Source organism: Macaca mulatta, chromosome 7, assembly GCF_049350105.2.
Source record: "Macaca mulatta isolate MMU2019108-1 chromosome 7, T2T-MMU8v2.0, whole genome shotgun sequence".
Classification (NCBI taxonomy): Eukaryota; Metazoa; Chordata; class Mammalia; order Primates; family Cercopithecidae; genus Macaca; species Macaca mulatta.
The window spans coordinates 28,369,625-28,392,685 of record NC_133412.1 but is presented as its reverse complement, the minus strand read 5'-3'; the positions used below and the strand labels follow the sequence as shown (position 1 = coordinate 28,392,685).

The following is a 23,061-nucleotide window of genomic DNA, read 5'->3' as shown; positions in this document are numbered from 1 at the left end:
CTGCAGTGGAGGGTGGGGCAGAGGATGAAATTTGTCTCCATCTGCATTTTCTGTTTTTCAGGAAGCACAGAATGATGCTTCTATGTCATTCTGCTGCCTGCATTCTCCGCTGCCTTTCTATCATTTTATGGATCTTTCTATGATTAGGGAAGAGGCAAGGTTTATGGAACACTGGATTCTTTCCAGAGACCCAACTTGGCACTCTTTCTTTTGGCAAACCCACCATCCATCTCTCAGAAATCCCAGAGCTTGATGCATTCACTTGGGAGTTGTTAAGTCTTTCCTAAGAAGCAACAGGGGAGTAAACATTAGCGACGTCAGTTTTTTCCCCCTTCTGGCTTGGAAGATCAAGACAGCCCACCCAGCTGAGGGCAGATAAGCTCCTTCCTCCCACAACTGGATGGTCCAGGGCAATCCAGCTGATGGTGCCTTTGTGCCTGGGTCGGTGCTGCAGAAAAGCATTTCCATGTGATGGAGTCAGAATATGGTAGGGGAACCACAAGAGAAAAACAGGACTGGGAAAACACCAGGCCCCTAACTCTGCCCTTCCTGTCTCTCTCTTCCCCTACATGCTCAGCTTGGTCCACGTGAACCAACTGAAGGAATGGATCGGATTCAATAGGATCCTGTTGAGGAGGTGGCAGGTGAGAGGGAAAGACATTCCAGAAGTCATACAACTTGTCTCAAAAGGCACAAATAAACAGGAAGGCAGCTAGAATAGAGGGCACATAATGGGGAGTTCTGGGAGATAAAGCTAGGTGAGTATAGGGAGTAAGTTGGTCTTGGCAGGGCCTCCGGAGCCCCCATGATTCTTGAGCAGAGATGTGACCAAATGAAAGCTGAGTTTTCAGAATGTACATCTGGCAGAGATGGACAGATGCAAGGTTTGCCTGGACTTGGCACCTCAACTCCCAGGGTATGGCCACAACATCAGAAAAGGTAGTGGCACTAAGGCAAGACAGAAGAGGAAGGGTGCAAATGGCATTTCAGAGAAATCAGCAACAGAAGTTGGTGACAGATTGTACAAAAGCAGTGAAAGGAGAGGGAGAGTTGAAAGAGACAGTGGCATGTTGTGTTGGGTAACGTTCTCTGGAGGCAGGGAAATGCAGGAGACGGGCTCTGCCACCCCACAGACGCTCCCTCTTCCTTCAGGCACTTAGCAGTGATGTTTGGGGTAAAGGTTCTTTTCCCCTTTAGACAGTAAGTTTCACAGGTGTATTGGTTTTGAGGCACTGTGAGGTTTGAGGGTTTGTTGATTCTCATTGCTAGGTTCCTTGCAGAGACTGTTTAGTAATCTTTCTCTACTGACAGATTGAAGATAAATGGGCTGGCCTGCTAAGGGCAAGGGCAGCCTGGGAATGATGTGCCGTTTGGCTATTAGTCATTTTCCCATTTCTTGTTCCTGTTTGTTGAAATGTGCATGGATCTCTGCCTCATCCACAGAGTAAGCTGTAGCTGCTTTGGGAGTCAGGACCTTGTCTTGTGCTTCTTCATGTTCCTGAGATTTTATGGACATAGTAAGTGAATGAGCATCTTGAGGAACCTCCTGAGAACTTTGTCCTAAAAGGCCAGACCAGCAGCCAGAAACCTGTCCTATAAAGTAGACAGGATGCCAAGGCTTTCCCTCAGTGTTTTGTTTTGTTTTAGTGTTTTAAGATTTCTTGTACTGTCTGGGACTCTGTGTTAGGAATTATGGGAAATGCAAAGAGAGATAAGGACACAGTTCACCCTGACCTCCAGAGCTTGACATTGGATGAGGAGACAGGGTATGTCTACTGAGGACCACAGCCTAAGCCAGTGAATGAAGACTCCTCACCTCCCTTACCTGCATCACATCCCCAGTTATATCTCCCTTAACACCAGCCCTTCCTATTGCATACTTTGTGGTTATTCCTGTGCTGGACTGTTAGTTAGCTTCCTAAGGACAAAGACTGGGTCTTTTTCATCTGTATGAGCCCATGCCATCTATGTCCCCTAAACATAGTGGCAGGTTACTGGCTGGATAGGTGGGTGGGTGGGTGGGTGGGTGGATGGTTGGATGGATGGTGTTGTGGGTTGGTTTGCTAGGAAGCAGACTCTGAGATGGAGGTCAGCAGCATGCACAAGGTTTATTTGGAACTTCTCTTGGAATTAATACCTGTAGAAGGCAAGGAAAAAAAAGGGGGAAGGGAAGGGAACAGGACTGGGCAGAGAAGCTGAGCTATCATGTAGACCCAACAGCCTCAGCTGAGTCCATGGGAGCTCTGGAGCTAGAATGGCTCATCAGAACTATTCTGAGTTGGGGTGAGAGGCTAGGCCTTTATACCTTTACACCCCCAAAATAAGCAGTCATTAAAGGCAAGCCATTTCAAGGAACGAGGTATGACCTTGGGTGAGGCTGTTCCCTCCAACCGAGGGCTTCTGCAGGTAGCACTACCAGCCACTTGTGGAGGAAGTCCTTCGTTCCTGAAGGGGGAGTCCATGAAGCACATGGCAGTGGTCACCACAGGTGGCCTCCACAGATCTTTAGGACTGTTTACTAGGGATGGCAGGCCTGTCTACCAGCGGAGTTCAGGAGATAGTTATTGAACTACAAACTTTGTCTAGACCTCTTTGGGGCAGTTTCAGTTGCCAGATTAAAGTGGCCATTCTAGACCTCATAGCTCTGAATCCAACTGTTCAATCCACACAGTGCAGTAGATGCCAGCTGATCAGCTGTTTTGTGTTCAGAGTGGTGCCAGGTGCTGTGATAGTATACAGAAATGCGCTTAAATGTGCTCCTGCCTTCCAGAGGTTTGTAGCCATATTGGGGAGAGAAAACCCATCCCAAACTGGATCTGTAAAACTGGGCATCACCAGCAGTAAATAGTGCAGGATTTGGAGCATGGGGCAATGTGATTTGGAGTTCTAGTGGGAAGGCTTCTTGAGGTAAAGACTGAGTGTATATGAATATATACATGGAAAGCTCTATTTCCTATGTTATTTTTCTGTTAAAAAATACAGCACTTGCCTTTTTATTTGTCAACAAAGCTAAATTATAGTCACACTTTCCATTAGCACAGTTCCCTAACTGGTTCATTTCCCTCCAGCATTACCCTTGGCTCCCATTCGAATTCACATGTAAATCTCTATAAAGACACTACATAAATAACTTTGTTTTGTTTTTCAGTCACTTGGCTTCCAACTCTTTATGTAAAATGCCTGTGTAGGTGGATGTTTGGGCTGTATTCTATACAAATATAGAAATAAAAGGATAGAGAAGAAGAATTTAAAAGACAAGTTTCCTCTAAAAATTCAATCCAAAAAATCATATAAGGAGAGCAAATATCCTCCCCATTGCCATATATATGTCTTAAGGTATGCTAGAAAAATTTTATTACATATCATTTATTACATAATGCTCTTTTTAGGCAATGGCATGGGACAAATTCTGAGTCTGCTTTAGAACAATCTTCACGTTCATATTGGGTTTCCTAAGCATCATTGCTTGGGAATAAATTTGAGCCTGTTCATGGAAAATCTACCAGTGTGCAGACTATAAAAATGGAAGGCTTGGCAGCACAGAAAGTGCTAGACACACCCTAATAGAAACCAATATTTTGTAACTCAGTTCTCCGGGAAAAAAAAGAGACACTTGGTGGTGTCCAATATTGCTTTAAACTGTTGAAAAACCACAGGGGCAGCCACTGGCTTCTAGGTTGTGTTTCAGAAGTAAAATGTGCTTTCTGGGAAAATATTCTGGCCATGAAAGGAAGCATGTTAGCCATATGTAGCTTCATGGAGACTCCTGGTTTATATTTTTGTAGTAGAAGCATCCAGTTTCACATGAGGGAGGAGATTCTGGAAGGAGCTGTTGCTAGTGAACACACACATCCCACGCTCCTGATTTGGAGCCTGTGGGTTATGCTGGGAAGGTGGACAAATACAAAGTCAAATACAGGAGGTAGGTGAGGGGGGCCATCTGCCCAGCAGGCCTCTGTGGCAGCTCTTTCCTGCCACAATTGAGTCCTGTCTCCTTGGTTTCCTTTGGATAAGACTGAGAAAGTGAGGGTGGGAAGACTGGGATTGGGGGTTACAGGATAAGAGAAGCCAGGGTTTAAGAAGTTATGGGCCGAGTGCGGTGGCTCATACCTGTAATCCCAGCACTTTGGGAGGCTGAAGCGGGCGGATCACCTGAGGTCAGAAGTTCGAGACCAGCCTGGCTAACATGGCGAAACCCCATCTCTACTAAAAACACAGAAATTAGTTGGGCATGGTGGTGCATGCCTGCAATCCTAGCTACTCAGGATGCTGAGGCAGAAGAATCGCTTGAACTCGGGAGGCAGAGGTTGCAGTGAGCCAAGATCGTGCCACTGCACTCCATCCTGGGCAAAAGAGAGACTCTGACTCCAAAAAAAAAAAAAAGTTGTGGCAAAACAAGATGAGAAATAAGATGGCGTGATCCTTGCCAGCCCAAGGTCAGCCCCCAAGGGCTGTTACTGAACATAAAAGTATAATGATGTTTTACTTTTTTATTTATCCTATATTAATTAAGCACTTACAATGTATTCGGGACTGGGTTAATTGTTTATATGGTAGTTGATCCTTATACCAGCCTTCTGGGCTACGTACTATAAATAGCCCCAATTTATAGAACAGAAAACCAAACACAGACAGGTTAAGTAACCTGCTTAAGATTGCACCGCTTCTCAGTAGATACGAAGCCAGTCTAATTCCAGAGACTCTTCTCTTGCACAGGTAGACTATGTAATTAGATTCATGGATGCCACCAGGCTGCCTTGCATCCCCCACACAGCCTCCACGGTACCCAGAATCCTGACCCTTAGGCTGCCTCTGTTAGGTGAGGGCATTCTGCCTCCACAAAGGCCTGCTTTAAGCTGCAGACATTCCCTGCATTAGCCCAGTAACAACATGGTCAAGGACTGGCTGACTCCGGTTCCAGATCAGGGGATGGTAAAGGGCGATCTGTGAGGGAAGATGGGAGAGTCAGCACACAGCCACTGCTAAGGAGAAGGTCCTAGAAGGATGCTGCAGCCGTGAGCTTCTTCTGGATCACACGGGTCTGGTGGGAGAGGAGAGAAGAAGGTTTGAAAAGCAGAGTTAAGAGAGATACCAAAGTCAAGTACACCCTTTTTCAGAGTGTGCTTGAGCTGGGTCCTAAGCCCTTTTTTTCACCCCAGCATTTAGAATCATTTCAGATATACAATCCCCAGGACATGGTGACCAGCAGGACTTGAGGAGAGAAAATTCAAAAGGTGAGAGTACACATAGTGAAAAGAACTTGACATTCAGAGCTGGATGACTCAGGTTTGTGTTTCAAGCATTGTCGCTTAGTTATTGCTTGTCAGTAACATTATTTTCTGACAAAAAAAGTGCAAGCTCATGGTAGAATATGTGAAAACAGTACGAAGAAGAAAACTAGATTGAGCCCTAAGAGAAGACTGCACTCTTCCAAGAAGGTGGTCCAAAAGCAATTAGAAAAAAGATGTGAGAGCTTTATTTAGGGAGAGGGGAGGGTTTAAAAAGAATGAGAGTCCCGTTTCTGAAATGTTGACCTGGGATGCTAAAAACATTTTGTTACACTGCAAGGCAGTGTTAGAACAAGAACTGGAGGCCAAATCCCGTGGTTTCTTTGTGTTTACCCCAAAACATAGGTAATTAAAAAGAATAAAAAAAGGATCAGAGAGCTATTCCAGGTATTGAGATATCAAAAGGACTTTTGCTCTTTTTCCTTCTGACACCTTCTACTGTGTTCTTGCCACTCCCTCCCATCACCTGCATTTCCTTTCTTAGGTTTCTCCATCCTGGGCCCATTTGCCACAGGTCAGACCAGCACAGGCCCACGCTAGCACGTTGCCCAGGGGCCTCCTTCCCTTGGGTCAGGCCCACTTCTCTTTCTGAGTCAGAAGAGCCCTCCACAAAGCCCTCAGAAGATAAGTGCATTTTTTTTTTAAATACTTGAGAGGCATTTGGTAGGTTTTACAGATGTCCAGGGACAATTGCAAAGGTTAATTTACTTTGAGCTTAAATAGCTACTAGCTTCAAGAAAAGGTTTATTGACCACTAGTTCTCCAATTACATTTTATCTTTCTTTAGATTGATTTTTTTATTATAAAGAAACTGGCGTGTTTGTTCATCCATGTTAGGTCTCTCTACCTTTAGGATTTAACTTCATAATTCGCTGAGTCAAACAAGGCAGGCAGAGCTAAATTTATATAGGGTCAACTTTTAGAGAGCCCACAGCAGTATCTGGTAGGTATTAAACCTGAATTTTTGTGGCTCTCTTTTGTTTCTAACTTATCTGTGTATAATCCTGGTTTCCCTGTACCCTTCTTCAGTTGCTCCTCCTGCATCCCTCATTAATATCTTTTTCCTACCTGTGTCCCCTAAGATGGAGCTCTTGCCTTGCTTTTTTCTGACAAAATAGTTTCTTTTAGAAAAGACCATCTGTTCTTATAACAAAAGCTGTAAGCTTTTGGGAAGCTAAAGACTCCCAAAGTTGTACTCTAGCCCAGTCTTCTCTCCTGAGCAAGAATCCTGTCTTCTAAAGGCCCCAGACTCCTCCTCCTTACTGTTTAAGAGACAACCCAACACACCCACATGCAGGCCATCACCTTTCCCTCACTTTTTCCCAACTCTGCTGGTGGCCTTGACAGCCACCAAGTCACTCAAAGTTAAAAGACTGTGAAATCATAGAACAGTGAAATCTCCTCCACACATGTTCTCATAGCAAAACCATGACATGGATAAAGCAGGTATTACCATTCCCAGTTTACAGATGAAGAAACAGACGCAGAGAGATTAAATTATCCCAATCACAAAGTAAATGGCAGACTTTTGCTATTTAAAACTGTCTGGGGTGAGGGCAGAAACAAACCTAAATAAACAACTTGAATATTCAGTCAAATATTTATGGAATGATTAAATATATAATGACATTTCCACACAGTGGGATATTATTCAGATGTTAAGGAAAGTTAATTTGAAGAACATTTGATGATATAGGGAAATGTTCACATTATAACATTGTCAAAGAAGGTTCAATAATCTGTGATCCCTGTTTTGCTGTATGTACATGTGTACATAAATGCGCATATACACACCCACCCCTATACATATGCCCCTTTGTATATGGAGAAGGGGAGAAATCTCCCCTCACATTCACACACATAAACACTTGAGATTTTTTGTTAATGCTAGAGCAAAATAAGCCACTCTGTGATGAGTGTATAGGTGATTTTAATTGTCTTCTTTGTACTCTGCCAGATTTGTCTTCAGTGAGTACATGCAGCTTTCAGCTGGTAATTTGTTTTTATAAACAACAGCCAAGTGAGCTGCAGTGCCTGTTCCCCAGCTTATCCTCCTGCAGGCTTGTCCCAGGCCCCTCCATCCTCTCCCTTGAAACTTGCTCTTCCATCAATTCCCTATGTTCCTCTTCCCCCTAGAGCAGTCCTCTGTGGCTCTGCCCAGCCCCCTACCTGCGGTGATCCAGCCTTCTGCCCTGCACACCCCCTGCCCTAGCCTCAGCCATGCTTTCTCTGGTGCTCCCACCACCATCACCACCTCCTATTCTGAGCCCACCTGGCCTAGCCTTTGTGGGCCTCTATGCCATGAACAGAGGGTCAGAATAGTTAATGAGTTTGTAAATATGAGGCCTACAGACTGACCGAGGGCACTGCAGCCTCCCACTCTAAACGCACCTGTGGGTGAGCCTATGGATTCAGCCATCTTGGCTGTCTTGAAACTCAGCGTCACTGCTGCTCGCTGGCTGGCAGGAGGTCCGGCTGGCAGGAGGTCCAACTGGCAGCTCTGACCCGCGTGCCCTCTGCCACCCTTCCTCTGTCCTTGACCTCTATCCCAGATATGAGTGACGTTCACTTCCCACATTTTCATTTACCTATACTAATTTTGTGTTTTTATTACTTTTTAAATTAGAGGGGGAAACAAGGACATTTAAAAGTCTGTTATAACAGGATTGTTAGCTTTTAGGAGGTATTGGTGTGCCACCACCACTGTTAGTCCATCATTCCAAAAAAATTTATTATTGAGGAGTGGTGTAATACTAAATATAATGTGAATCTATTTCTGAAGGAATTAGACTGAAATTTAATTGAGGATTCCTTATGCATCTTGAAGCTAAAATTAAGAGCTCATACGGTGGTCCCAGAATTCCTTACTCCCCTCTAGCCTCCCAAGCAGAGGAAGCCCAGTCAGGAAGTTTCTAGAAAAGGAAGTATGCACCATTTAGATTCACATTTAACAGAGTTTTTAACCCAGTTTTAAATTAGCCCCAATCACCCTTAATAGTTGGTATTCCCCATCAGCCAGGATTTTGTCTATCTTTATTTACTTTCTTGGTTTATATTATGAAAAATGATTTATCCTTACTCCTTTTCAGGTATAAAATTATACAGTCAGGTGCCATGTAATGATATTTTGGACGTGATAGTAGTCCCTAAGCTTACAATGGAGCTGAAAATTCCTTGCACTTGATGATGTTTTGATGATCTTGACCCTTTGTAGGCAGAGACTAATATATGTGTTTTTCTTAGTTTTTAACAAAAAAGTTTAAAAAGAAAAAAAAATTAATAGAAAAAAGCTTATAGAATAAAGATATAAATGAAAAAATAATTTTTGTACAGCTCTGCAATGTGCTTGTGTTTTAAGGTGTTATTACAAAAGTCAAAAAGTTTTTTTTAATTTAAAGTTTATAAAGTAAAAATGTTTCAGTAAGATAAGGGTAATTTATCACTGAAGAAAGAAAAATGTTTTTTATAAGATTAGTGTAGCCTGGGTGTAAAGTATTGATAAAGTCTATAGCAGCGTACAGTCATATCCTGGGCTTCCACATTCACTCTCTACTCACTCACTGACTCACCTGGACCAACTTCCAGTCCTGCAAGCTCTATTCATGCTAAGTGCCTTAGAGAAGTGGACCATTTTTTATCTTTTATACTGCATTTTTACTGTACCTAATACATGTTTAGATATACAAATACCATTGTGTTACAGGTGCCTACAGTATTTAGTACAGTAACATGCGGTACAGGTTTGTAGCCTAGGAGCAAAAGGCTGTACCATGTAGCCTAGGTGGTACCATGTAGCCTACGTGACCTTTACCATCTAGGTTTGTATAAGTATACCATATGATGTTCACACAATGGCAAAATCCCCTAACAATGCATGTCTGAGAACGTAGCCCCATCAAGTCACTCATGACTCTATGTTGACTATGCTTTTTCACCCTTCCAGAAAACTCCCCTTATTAAGAAAAAAAAAAAAAAATCACTCTTTCTTAGTTTTCAAGTTGAAAGCAGGAAAGTTCCTTTATTTAGTGCCTTTATGAAGGAGCCATCTTTTCTTATTATTTGCAAGTGAGTGACTATGACCACTGCGATTTTAAAAGGAATATGAAAGGGAGAATGATTGAGTTAGGAGTAAATTGTTGGACAAAGGGAGCATTGTGCCCAGAATGATGGATAGCTCATCCTAAGACCAGCAAGCGTGGTAAGCAGGTAAGCACAGGGGCTGCTACCAACCTGGATTTCTCCTCATCCTGGGAGGGAGGTCAGTGATGTGCCAACACTCAGGGAATGGATGAGGAGGCCTGTTTCCACCCATTCTTAGTGTTTTGCTTTGTTTTCTGTTGTGTTGTTGTTTAAAAAACTATGTAAAAAATAGCTTTGCCAAATTGTCGTAACCCAATGGGAGTGACTGAGGTCTGAGCAGTGTGTGAAGAGGGTGGAGGTTGGTGCTGAGACAGCACACAGGTGGAATCAAGGCCACATGAGGGCCAAGAGCAGCTGGTCAGTGTTTTAGGGAATCATGGGGCACATGACAGGAGTGCTGTAGGACAAGTCCATTCTCTCATGAGTCACTGAGTCCTGTCATGGCTGCCCCAGCTTTCTTGGGCCCCTCCACCTGGAGGGTAGCATCTCTTAAGCTCAAAGAACCTAAAACTTCCAGAAAAGCAAAGTTGGGCTCCCCCATGGGCCCTACCCATCTTGTCTACACTCTAGAACCTCAATTTCTCCTCCTGACTTCGCCCTGTCCTCCCCATCTCCCTGGTCCCAGCTCTCTGCCTTACCTGGGATGTCTTCCCTTCCCTGACCCATCTCAGGCCCAGATGCTCCTCTCTGTTTCCTCTGCCTTGGGCCCCCACCCACCCCCAGAAGCCCTTCTGAGTGCTAGAGGGACTAAGGCAGTGAAAAATCCAAGTCTTATGGCCATTCCTGGAGTCGAATCACGAAGCAAAAATCTTGAAAGCTTCCAGAGAGAAAAAAACAGGCCCTTACCAATGTATACTAGTTTTCTAAATAGCTGAACTTTAGACAACAGTGATGCCCTGCCTTTGAATTCTCAAGGCAAATGATTTCCAACATAGAGCTCTGGACCAAGGTAAACCATCCATCAAACGTGTGGTTGGAATAAAGTCATTGTATGAAATGTTAGATCCCCAAAAATGACTTTATCATGTCCTCTTCCTGAGATAGCTGCTTACTCAGGAGGCAGCCAACTGAGGCCCCCAGGCCAAATCTGGCCTGTCACCTGTTTTTGTGTTTACGTTTTTAAGTACATCTTACATGGTTATTTATACCTTACATGGTTATTTAAGTAGCTACACAATATTCTCTATTTTGCCTTTTTCTCCTTTACTCTCTGGCTCTTTAAGGCAGTATGCTGATACCTGTGCTGGACCAAGTGCTCCACTGAACCGAGGACTAAATTAAGAAAAAGGAGTCGTGAGATCCAAGAAACAGGAGATGGACACAAGAGAGAAGGGGTAAAGAACGAAGGGAGGACCCACGTTGACTGCCTGTGTCAGGCATAGAGAAAAACATGCCCAGAGTTGAGTTGGGGGACAGAGGGCTGCCAGAGATGTTTTCAAGAAAAAAAAAAAAAAGGGAACAGTTGATTAGTTGATGTGTTTGAACCTGTTGAGAAGAACTTTCTATTCTGCTAGGAACTTTAGGAGTGAATTGGCACTAGACAGATAAAAAACTAACCAGGAGATTAAAAAGTAGTGTTTAACTCCTGGGAAAACAAGATGAATAAGAAAGGAAATGCTGGCATGGAAGTCATAGGACACTACATGACTTGGCTATGAATGATAGCTAAATCATAGTAATGTCATCACTGAAGTTTGATTTAACCAAATGTTGAAAGAGAAGCAAATTGGAAGGTGGAAGGAGAAATGAATGGGAAAGAAAGCTAAGTTTTCACCTTCTATAGTAGAAAGTTAAAAGCAAATAAAATCAAGAATTAACAGTGTACACATGTAACTTAAATATAGAGAAACAGCTAAAATAGTTTAAAGTGTTTTGTCTGTAAGGAGCTAGCATCAGAGGTGTGCTGGGGATGCTACATTTTGTTATAAGCCTCCCTCATAGAATGACTTTTCTTTTTTTCTTTATTTTTTTATTTTTATTTATTTATTTTTATTTATTTATTTTTTTTTTTTTTTGAGACAGGGTCTTGCTCTGTCACCCAGGCTGGAGTACAGTGGCACGATCATAGCTCACTGCAGCCTCGAACTCCTAGCCTCAAGTTAACCTCCCACGTTGGCCTCCAAAGTGCTGAGATTATACGCATGAGCCACCATGCTCAGTCTGATTTGACTTTTTAAATAATTGTACCCTGTATTACTTTGAAAATAACTTTTTTAAATAAAAAGAAAAGGAGTGACAGAGCAACCTGGTGAGTGATGTGGCAACCATGCCCAGGTGGGAGTGTCTCAGGCCCCTGGTTGGAGGACATGCCAGCTCTCATTATCATTATTGCTCCTGACATGAGCGTGAATGCATTTCAATAAAATGTCAAGAGTGAGAGCCATACATTCAAGCAATGAATATTCTCTGTTTCAGTCCCTGGCTACAGTTGCCCAGATAAATAAGCTTTGGTCCCTGCCTTCAAGGAGTTCACAGACCAGTGGGTGATAAAATTCCTCATCCAGCTAGTGGATGATTGATTGCTCCACAAGGTGATAAGTGACAGGGTAGGTGATTGCAAAAAGAAATTGCCTAGAAGTCAGAAGTCATTCAAATGGAGCCCTGGAAACTAAGCAGGAATTGGACTGGGAAGAGAGTAAGAGGTCAGTGTCCCAGCACAGGGACAGAAAATGCAAAGGTGCAAGGTGACCCAGGCCTGGTGCAGGTGAGACCTGCCTGTGGCCTGGAGCCAGAAGCTTAGGGTTTGTAGAGGGTGAAGAGAAGACAGATGTCAGTTCAGTGGCCTGGTGTGCCATGCTAAAGAGTTGTCTGGGCTCTGTCTTGAAGTTTATGGGAATCCCCTTGAGGCCCTTTCTAGAGGAGCAGCAGCATCAAAGCCTGCTGTCAGCCTGGTGTGGAAAATAAAACAGTAGCTGGGGTAGAGAGATGAGCAAGGAGACAGACGAACATTCGGGGAAGAAACCATAAGGGTCTGTACTGAGGTAGCAAGAGAGAGGCAGAGGAAGGCAGGTGCATTTAAAGACATCACAGAAGCTGAATAGACAGTCGGAGGCCTCGTTAGATATGAGAGGTGAGGGAGAGAAATAAGTCAAGGATGGTCCCCAGGTTCTTGTCCGGACACAGGCCGGTGGCAGAGTCACATATAATACAAGGAGAAGACTTCAGGAGGGTTGGAGAAAGGAGCTGAGAGAAATATTGAATGTGGAGGGGGAGGGATCTGTGGGAATCCAGGTGGAGAGATCGGGCAAGCAGTTATGGATGGGAGAGTCCCCCGGACCGGGGAACATATGGGGCAGGAGTCAGTCCATGGGACAGGGGTGGCATCTCACACTTGGGGAGTGTCTAGCAAGAGAAGAGGACCCTGAGTGAGCTCGGGAGGACACCCAGACATGAGGCATTGACAGAGGAGGAGGAGGCCTGGAGGAGGCTGAGGAGGGCCAGGAGAGGTGGGGTTAGGAAAGCGAGACCAAGAGAGGGTCCCCTGCTGCTGGCGGCCAGGTAGGCCGTGTGTATCAGGGCTGCCCTCGGCGTTCCAGGATTACAAGTAGTTAGCATATCTGCCCCCAGAAACAGCCTTTAGAACCCCTACTTATATGTGTGACAACCAAAAATGCCCTCCCATGTTTCCAAACACCCCTCAGGGCCAATTACAAGACCATCTGGTGACCTTGGTGAGAACGGTTACCATTGAGTCTGTGGTGAAAGCCAGGGAGGAACAAAACCACAGCGCCTCTGTCCTGCCGTGACCATTCCTTCCTCAGGCCTCTTCCAGGGCTGCCCAATCACTATTTATTTTTTGAGGTTTAAATGTATGTTATTGAGTTCCTAGCACACGTCAGGGACGCCACGGTGAACACAACAGTTAAGGTGATGCAGAAGTTTTTGCTCCTTAGTTCATCTAAAACCGGGTTCTCGTCACATGACCAGGAAAGATGAGGCCCGTAGACACTTTGAAAGGTGAGGGGAGCAGAATGTATTAAAAGAAAGCTCTCAGGTTAAAAAATAAGAGGTCCTGCTAACAGGCTTCCACCTCAGACGGAATTCCAGGCCAGCACACTCGAGCTGAAGAGCCCAAGCTCCTCCCCCTGCCCAAGGCGCGAAATCCCGATGCTCCGCCCCCGTTCCCCCAGTGCGCATGTGCGCGTTATTCAGCGATAAGCTGGCGGGGAAGGGCGGGCAGACGGGCTGTTCTCTCTCAGGGTTGCGGATTTCATCCGGGACTGGCCGTCGGGTCTTTCAGCTTTCAGGCCGTTTTAGGCTTGAAGGGGGTGTTTTGCCAGGGACCCCTTGGCTATCTCCTGTCTCTATCAAAGGTCTCCTCTCTCGGAACTGCCAGGGAACAAACAATTGAAGCCGGGTGTGGGTTCCTTGACTAGGCCCCCTTGCAGAAGATGGGAGCTGGGTGGGCAGCAGGGCGTGCTTGGCTTAGGGAGGAGTTGCGCTGAGCAAAACCGGATGAGAGGCTGGGGAGACAGGCCAGGGCAGTTGGGATGTGGGACCAGCGGGAAGAGCTGGCCTTGAGGTTTTGGACACGAGTCCCACCCACAGCTACGTCAAAACAGGGCAGCCTGTCGGGGCCAGGGGCCTGGGGGTCCTGGCAGTCTGTGGTTTGGTCTGTGGGCGCTGAGGCCAACACAGGAAGAGGCCTTAGGGAGAACCAGCATGACGCCTGCTGACCGCACGCTCTGTGGCGACCACAGGCCAAGAGCTGACAGGAGGCTGAGGGCTAATGGAGGAGTCAAGAGCCCCAGGAAAACAGGGGAGGGAGCAGCATTTTGGAGGGAAGCCACAGATGAGGAAAGCTGGAGGCTCCAATGTCGATGCCCCAGGTGTTACAGAGTGAGAAAGAAGCAGGAGAATTCCATTTATGAAGAATGGCGGGAGCAGAACCGGGGGGAGGGAAGCGGGGGAGGAGGAACGCGGAGGATCCTCCACAGGCATCAGCGCACATCTGATGCGTGCCCAGATGATGACAAAAATTCAATTTATCATACTTAAGGGGTTACTATTAAATTGAGAAAAGAAAGCAAATTAGCAGAATCTTCTAGTCTGCTTTCTCATTTAACAGACCCAGCAACCAACAGGTAAAGAGATGGGCGCATGGCACACAGTGAGTGCGCTGGGGGTGGCAGGGGCAGGGCAGGGCTGGAGGCTGGGCTCTCTCTTCCACTTCCTGCTGCTGGCTCAGTGGCAAAAGTCAGGACCAGGGCTGGGCTCTCTAGTTTTCCCTGTATCCGGGGAGGTAGCTACTCCATGGATATACCCTGGCATCTTGATTGTGCGAGACAGCCATTCTCAGCATCTTTGAGTGACCACACCTGGTGATTTGATTGGAAAACAGTGAAACCTTTTGGTGGTACTATTTTATATTACCATGAAGTATAAAGAAGTAGAAAAAATTGTATTCTGAGCGATTTGTGGCCTTAGAGTTTAATTTAGAAAGGAAGCCTGAGAGAAAGTCACATTTCTGAGAAGCTTCCAGGAAGTTAAACCTCCACAGCTAGTTGGCCCCTCCCGTTATGTCATGTGAATGGGATTCCCCCTGGACTCAGAGTGGTTCCATCACAGTAGCGGTCCCAGCAGAGCTTAGGAGCCCAACCTCAGGAGATCTTGCGAGTGTCATCCCACCTCCCATCTGCTAACAACATCCCTCAACACTGTCATTCCACAGGCCAGATATTGACCATGACATTAAAAATGTGGCTTGACATGTCTTAAATCCGTAAACAAAACCAGTTTTACTACAGAATGTATGTAAGGGAGCTTATAAGCAATATATTACATGTCCCTTTCCTGCTGTTCCGCATTCAGATTGACTGAAAGCCAAAAATGTCATTGTTCAGGATTCATATTTCACTAAAAAAAAAATCAAGTAGAACATTGAGGAAGCCGTAATGCTGTCTGCCAAATCATCTCCCATCCAGAAGTACCTTCTGGTTTCTTCTCCCTCATGTGTTCCGACCTCTCAAGTACAGCTAACAGTTTGTCTGGTTGTTGTTAAGCTCACTAAGCTGAGGGTTTACATGTTACTACATTAATTAATTAGAGCACCTTCCAGTAGCCTCAGTCCTTTAGGTTTAAATACCCACTGCCACAGGCCATTTTTTGTTTCTTTTTTCCAAGATAGACTGGAGTTTCTTCCATCTTATTGTTTTGCACATTTTAGGTTCTGCATCCATACTCCAAAAATTACAGCATTCCAAAGACTGACATTTTTATTGCATTAGGCTGTTTACTAATTTCACATATTACCGTCTTGGCATGCTCCCATGGCTCTGAATGTGGCATCCTACTGGTGTCCTTGTTAGCAGTCTGGTGTTCTGAGCCTGAGTTCTTGGGTGCCTGCCGTGGTGGAGAAAGTTTGGGAGCTGCCAGCGGAGAGACAGGATTACCCAGAGAGACAGAACGTGGACTGTGCTATTCCAATGCCCGACAGCTCCTGAGTATATTAAAATAGCTCATGAGTGTGAAGGGGTGTGAATGGGGAGGCTCCGGGGGTGGCAGGAAGGAGGGGTGCTGCTGTCGCGGAGAGAGGGTTTACTGCTGGAACTGAACACTGAGAGCATTGTGGGTGATCCATCTGGCCCCCAGGCAATGCTGCTGTTGTTGGGGCAAAGACAGGCAGAACCCAAGTGGGCCAAGCAGGTAGCTCCATATGAAAGGCAAAGGGTGGACCTTGTGCTCAGTTCAGAAGGCATTTGAGTAAATTCAGTTCCACCTGCACGTTGTGAATATGCACCTCCTTCCAGGTGTGGGTCCTGAACTGATAGAATCTGAGCCTTAAAGAATAAGAACAAACATGCTAAAATCATTCATTCAGTCATTCATTTACTGAGACATATCTACAAGACATATACTGAGCAACTTCTACATAGTAGGCACTGACCTGCTTATGGGGATTCACAGGTCTTCTGAGCATCAGTTCCTAAGAACTCAGCACCAGATGCGGAAAGTGGAGGGCCAGTCGCAGTGCAGCACAGGAACAGGGCTACTACCGAGCTGGGTGTGAGGGCCAGCCTCCCCAACAAGAGGGACATAAGGGTTGGCCAGGGGCTCATGGTGGGAGGGGACCTTCAGCTGCAACAAACAACCTGTCAGCTGTGCTTCTGCAACCTGGGCAAGGGTCCACTGGTTTCAGCTATGGCACAAGAGAGTCAGGACATGGTTGGCAGCCAGGGCAGCACCCTCAGGGAAAACCGGCTTGATTTCTGGTACTCTTTGGCTGTCATTTTGACTATTTCAGCCAGTTGGGTTAGGGCAAAACCGTTTTTGTGAAGAGTTGAGCCTCCTTTTGGCTTTGAATTGGGCAAGCAGGCGTCTGGTAGGAGAGATGGGATCCGGTGGGCAGAGCCAGAGGTCTGTTCATGGAACTCCTCTTCAGTGTTTCCTGCCACTTTGTTACTTAGGAAGGAGCATTAGAAGGGAATCTTACTATGTGCCAATAGGCACCCTTTTCCCCAACAGGCAGCCTGCTGCTAGGTTGTTACTTTCTGCAGATATTTCATAGCAAAAACTGGAAGCAGTTTGAAACCTACCAAGAGGGGACCAGTAGAGAAAATGGTGGCATGTGCTATTGTCAAAAAACAATGATACAGTACATTTGTTGTCATGGAAAGATACCCTCAGAATGTTGAGTGAAATGCAGGCGAGTTTTACTAAAACTGTCAAAAAACAGTTAATCGCCACCTTACATAAACACTCTCAGACATAGAAAAAGAAGGAAAGCTACTCAATCCGTTTTATGGGACCAGTCTTCTCTGGCATCAAAATTTGACAAAGATAGTACTATGAAAACGTTGTAGACCAATCTTACTTTTGAGCATAGTTGCAAAATGCAATATTTACTAATAGAATTCATCAGTATGGTAAATGCATATGCATCATGACCAAGTAGGGCTTATCCTGGGAATAATGATGATTTAAATCAAAAAGTCTTTGAATAATTGGTTAAATTTACGTATTAGAAGAGATAAATTATATGATCATCTCAGTGGATACAAAGTGTTTGCTAAAATTGGATACATTTCTACTTAAAAGCAAACAATGCCTTAGCAAAATAGGAATAAAAGGAAGATAACTTGATAAGGGGTATCCGTCAAAACCCACAGCAAACATTGCATACTCAGGGAAATTTTAGAGACAGTCCTGTTAAAGTTAGGAACAAGACCAGGATGCCATGTAATGCTATTCAACACTCTGCTGGATGTTTCTACCGGTGTTATTAAGCAGGGAAAAGAAATAGTGGGTCAAAGAAAACAATCATTTTGTGGAGGCAATGTTGTCTACATTAAAAAGTCCAAGAGATGCTATATAAAATATATTAGAACTCATAACAGAGCTCAGCAAAATGTCTCAATTGGAGATAAGTATACAGGGATCAGTTGGGTTCCTATGCATCATTAATAACCATTTAGAAACTGTAATAGAAAAAAAGTAACAGCAGCAACCAAAACTATAAGGTAGCTAGAAGTAAATCTAATGAAAGATATGCAAGAGCTTTATGGAGGGGACTGTAAACATAATTGAGGGACACAGAAGGAGATATGATTAAATGGAGAGACATGTCATGTTAATGGAGAGGAAGATTCAGTATCATAAAGATACCAGTTTAGGCTGGGCGCAGTGGCTCACACCTGTAATCCCAGCACTTTGGGAGGCCAAGGCAGGCAGATCACCTGAAGTCGGGAGTTTGAGACCAGCCAACCCCATCTCTACTAAAAATACAAAATTAGCCAGCCATGGTGGCGCATGCCTGTAATCCCAGTGACTCAGGAGGCTGAGGCAGAAGAATCACTTGAACCCAGGAGGTGAAGGTTGCGGTGAGCCAAGATCACGCCATTGCACTCCAGCCTGGGCAACAAGAGCAAAACTCCATCTCAAAAAAAAAAAAAAAGATACCAGTTTACTTCAGATTAACATAGAGTGCTCATGGCATTTGATCATATGATCCTAAAATTCCTGTGGAAGAATAAAGGGAAGAATAATCAAGACAGTTTCTAAGCAGAATAAAGTGAGGGTGAGGGGGGCACTTCCCTTTGATCTATCATGACTTATGAGTTATATTAAGAAAACTTGGTTTTTGTACTGAAATAGACCAATAGAACAGAGTAAAAAACTCAAAAACAGATCTATGCAATATAGAAACCTGATATGAAAAGAAGGGGCATACCAGATAGGTAGCAGAAGGATGAACTATTCAATAAATAGAATAAATTGTGGGGAGAAAAAGATTCCCAACCTCATGCAATATGTACAGATAATTTTCAGATTGATTAAAGACCTAAATGTGAAAAACAAAACCTTTAAACCTCTGGAAAATATATGATTATCTTTTATCACCTCATGGCAAGAGAAGAATTTTTAAAATGAGATACAGAAACCACCAACCATCAAGGAAAAGATTGATAAATTAGACTATTAAAAATTTAGATTTCTGGCCAGGCGCAGTGGCTCACGCCTGTAATCCAAACACTTTGGGAGGCTGAAAGGAGGCGGATCACCTGAGATTGGGAGTTTGAGATCAGCCTGACCAACGTGGAGAAACCCTGTCTCTACTAAAAATACAAACTTAGCCGAATGTGGTGGCACATGCCTGTAATCCCAGCTACTCAGGAAGCTGCAGCAAGAGAATCGCTTGAACCCGGGAGGCAGAGGTTGTGGTGAGCCAAGACCGTGCCATTGCACTCCAGCCTGGACAACAGAAGTGAAACTCCGTCTCAAAAAAAAAAAAAAAAAAAAAAAAAAATTTAGCTTTCTATATCACTAAAGACATGATAATAAAGTTAAAATGTAATGCTACAGACTGGGAGGAGATAGTTGCCACCCCTGTGATCAGCAGAGGCTTAGAATCATAAACAAAATATACAAAAAAAGAAAAAGATATATAATTCAACTGAAAAAATGAGTAAATTATATGAACAAGCAATTTGCAGAAGAGAAAAACCTTAATGCCCAATAAACACAAATATATTGAATCTCACCAGCAATCACAAACATGCATATTAAAACAAGATACCATTTTATACCTATCAGATTGGCAAAAATTAAAAACTTGGGTGATTTGAAGTGCTTATGAGGAAGTGCAACCACAGGAACTCAGACACTGCTGCTGGGCGTGAAAATGAGTGCAGTCTCTCTGGAGAGCCATTGGCAGCCTTTACTGCTGCAGGACTTGGCAATCAAGTTCTAGGTGTAGACCCCAGGAGACTGTGGTGTGTGTGCACACAAGGAGACGCTTTTTTGCTTGCAGAAAATGGAAAGAACTTAAATGTCCATCAGGAGGAAACTTGAAGATATATATTTATATAAGCAACTAAATGACTAAACAAGATAAATCTTGAAAACAGGATGTGGAATAAAGAGTTGTAGATGGATCTGTGTAGTATGACACCTTCTGTGTGAAGCTTAAACATGATGTTGATGCATGCATACTTATGAAACGAGACAAAAGCATAAAAACGTGGAAGGATGAAACAAAAATACGACTTCTGGTAGTATAGTTTTATCTGGGAGCTAGAAGCAGAAGAGAGGGAGTTGAAAGCAAATAGGGCTTTACCTCTCCCTGTCTTTGAGGGTAAAATATTAAGACTTTTTCCACCTGAGTGGTGACCACAAAATGTTTGTTAAATTATGTTCTATTTTGTCCGTATGTTTGAAATGCTTAATATCTAAAATATTAAGAATTGTTCCATCTGGATGGTAGCCACACAGTGTTTGTTAAATTATCTTCTATTTTGTTTATGTTTATGTATATGTTTTTATGTATTAGGCATTTTTATCTATTATATATATGTTTGAAACGCTTGGTGGTTTTTAGAAAATTCTTGTGACGGAAAAAAACTGCTCAGTCTCCATCTTAAAGTGGGCAATAATTCACAAAACATTTAAACTAATTGATGTTTGTCACTCCATGCATTGCAGCTCAGTGTGGCAGGCTGAAGCACTGAACTCAGGCAGACTGTGGGGCAGAGTCTGCCCAATCCAGCTCTACTACTTTCTAAATGGTAGATTCAGGCAAGCTACTTAATCTCTTATTTGCCTTGGTTTCCTTGATGTGAAATGCTGCATCCATTGCTATTGCTGACATTAGTGCCTACTTCATACAGTTGTTCCAAGAATATGATAGCTTAACTGCATAAAGCACATGAAAGAGTGAGCACTTTGTTATTATTACGCCTGAATATGATCTACCATTCAGAGAGACACTAGTTTTTTGTTAGATGCAAGGGACTGGGGGAATGAATAAGCTGTGTTTAAAGAAATCATGTAAGTAGATGTTGTTTTTAGTGATGGTTACTTTTCCGCAGTGAGCCAAAAATATCTCTCAGATCTCCAAAATTAACCTGTTGATTTGGAGATGATTCACCCCCCAACTGGCTTCACAAGTATCTGCTTCAGTTAGCTCTGGTAAGTAAAATTATCAAACACTCATTCACTTTTCAGAGCTGGCTATAAAATCAATATGTAACTGTTGAAACATATAGAATTCCCTCTAAAAATGAAAGCTACATCTATCTTCAAGTCTTGATGAATATGTTCTATCACATGAGACTGTCCCTTTTGTATTTAAAAAAGTGATGAAATATAACTCCCCCAGGTAGGTGGAGATTTAAATTGAGTTCTTCAATATTTCAAATGAGTGAGAAATCGCAGTCATTAGGGAGCCAAGGGGAGTTTTTCAAAGGCAGATGCAGGAAGGCTTTGGTGTCTAGTGAACTGCAGGCTTTGGTGTCTGGTGAACTTGGGCCCAACTGCAGCTTTGCTACTTACTAGCCACTTAGCTGGCAGTGAATTACTTAAATTGACTGTGCCTCAGTTTCCTCATCTATAAAATGGAACTCACAGTCCCTCTGTTGAGGAATTGTGAGGATCAAATATACGGTATATACCAACTCATGTGCATAATCTGTACTCAGCAGTTGTCCTTATCTCTGACATTATCATTAATTGAGTTACAGATTGCTCAGTGCTGATGGGTGATGGATTGGAAGTTCTAAAACAAGCTGAGATAATGAACTAAAAGGCTTTACAGCTCCCCCTGCCAATCTCTGTTCTCTTCAAGGCCCAGGAATAAGGGCAGGGGAAAGGTCTTCATCTTGAAGACAATTAAATGCTGCTTTTCAAGTGTAATTATTCAATGTAAGGCATTGAAGCAATCTGAAATTGTATCCTGTTTTGACTGCCATTGCTTTTGTATGTTCTTATTCAGCACCCTTAAAATGTCCAAAAGAGTTGGGAAATTTTGTCGTGTTTGGTGCCCCCAAAACACGCAAATCCCCATTCCTGGCCTGTGGATGAATGAATCTCTGGGACTGAACAGCTACCAACTGCAAAGCCAAAGCTCTGTGCCTGTTAGCAGGCCCCAGCCAAAGGCAGGATCTCAGGGGCACCTAAGCCAGAGCTGGAGTCAGGAAAGCTGGTCACATGACAGAGAGGGTGAAGACTGGTAAACCAGCACCCCTGTTCTGTGTTTGGTTGTCTCCGGTAATTCAGTCCTTCATCCTTCCAACCTCTGCCCCTGTCCTACTGCACCCAAGGCTGCCTCTCCCTCCCTACCCTAATTATTAAATAATTCATTCTCTTGATGAAAGAGGAGAGGTAGGCCAGGTGCAGTGGCTCACCCCTGAAATCCCAGCACTTTGGGAGGCTGAGGCGGGAGGAGGGGGCAGATCATGAGGTCAGGAGTTCGAGATCAGCCTGGCCAACCTGGTGAAACCCCATCTCTACTAAAAATACAAAAATTAGCCAGGCATGGTAGCGTGCACCTGTGATCACAGCTTACTTGGGAGGCTGAGGCAGGAGAATTGCTTGAATTCGGGAGGCAGAGGTTGCAGTGAGCTGAGATCATGCCACTGCACTCCAGCCTGGGTGACAGAGCAAGACTCTGTCTTGCAAAAAAAAAAAAAAAAAAGAGGAGGGGTAGTTTGATGGTGGACGACACAGGGGAGAGAGACTCCCAAGAGAGATACAGTGTGGCTCTGACTGAAGTGAATAGAGAACCCACTTTAACCAGCTAAATGGACGTGTTTGCATTTTGAAGGAAGAGCCCATTATCCCTCAAGATCTCTAGTGGGCTACTTATTTCAGGAAGATGGGTCTTTTCATCATCTCTTCCTTACTGGAAAGGGATAGGGTTTGCAGGGGAAAATGAGAAGACTAGGGTAGGACAGGTGAGGTTTGAAGTGTCCTGCTAGACAGGCTGGTGTCACCATCTCCACCCAGATGCCCCACAGGTACCAGGAACTCAGGGATAAATTCATCTTCCCTACAGGCTGGCTCCTCCTCCAAGATGTCCATTTCAGTTGGTGGCACCTCTATATCCCTTCACCCTATCTGTCTCTCAAGCTAGAAGAAACACTCATCGTAATCCTTGACTCATCCCTGAACCCCAGCAATCACTCATGCTGTTCCTTACTGTGCTCTCTCCCTGTCACCCAGAGGACAAGCTAAAGATCAGAAACATGAGGCATTTAACTGTCTTTAAACACGAGGTGTTTAACTATCTTTCTAATTGCCATGGCTTCCTACTGCCTTCGGGAAATATCTCAAGGCAAGTAAAAGTGTTTGAAATCCATTCTTCAAGTTGTCCTATAGAAATTTTTGAAATGTCAATGGCCCACTTGTTGTCAGATCT

The 23,061-nt window shown here is 44.1% G+C and overlaps 1 protein-coding gene across 2 annotated transcripts in view; it reads left to right on the top strand.

The window, feature by feature from the left end:
- The window catches only part of TNFAIP8L3 (TNF alpha induced protein 8 like 3), a 47,970-nt gene that overhangs the window by 13,620 nt on the left and 11,289 nt on the right, over window positions 1–23,061 (top strand).